Genomic DNA, 348 nt, shown 5'->3' on the forward strand with positions numbered 1-348 from the left:
GTCTGGGGGGCCCGGCCCCACAGCTGGGACCCCCCGAATCCTTCATCCCTGCTCTGCAGATGAAGGTGAACGCTCGCGTGGTGTGATCCACGTCAATTTGACCTTGAAATTCAACAGGATTTCTTACCAATTAACACAGAACCTGCAAGTGAACTTCACCCTGAATAAAAACGGAACTACCAGTCCGGTCTGATGGTCTGAACTGGGCGAAAGGCGCATGGTGCAGCGGGAGATGCCACTGCTCATCGTGTCACCTTGGGCGCCCCAGGGCCCGGCTCCATCCCGAGGCCTTTGCTGGTGGCCCTGGGACAGTCCTGGTGCTGTCGGAGCAAAGGGGCTCGTGCCCGC

Source organism: Antrostomus carolinensis, unplaced genomic scaffold (genome assembly GCF_000700745.2).
Source record: "Antrostomus carolinensis isolate BGI_N321 unplaced genomic scaffold, ASM70074v2 scaffold22563, whole genome shotgun sequence".
In the NCBI taxonomy this organism is placed as follows: domain Eukaryota; kingdom Metazoa; phylum Chordata; class Aves; order Caprimulgiformes; family Caprimulgidae; genus Antrostomus; species Antrostomus carolinensis.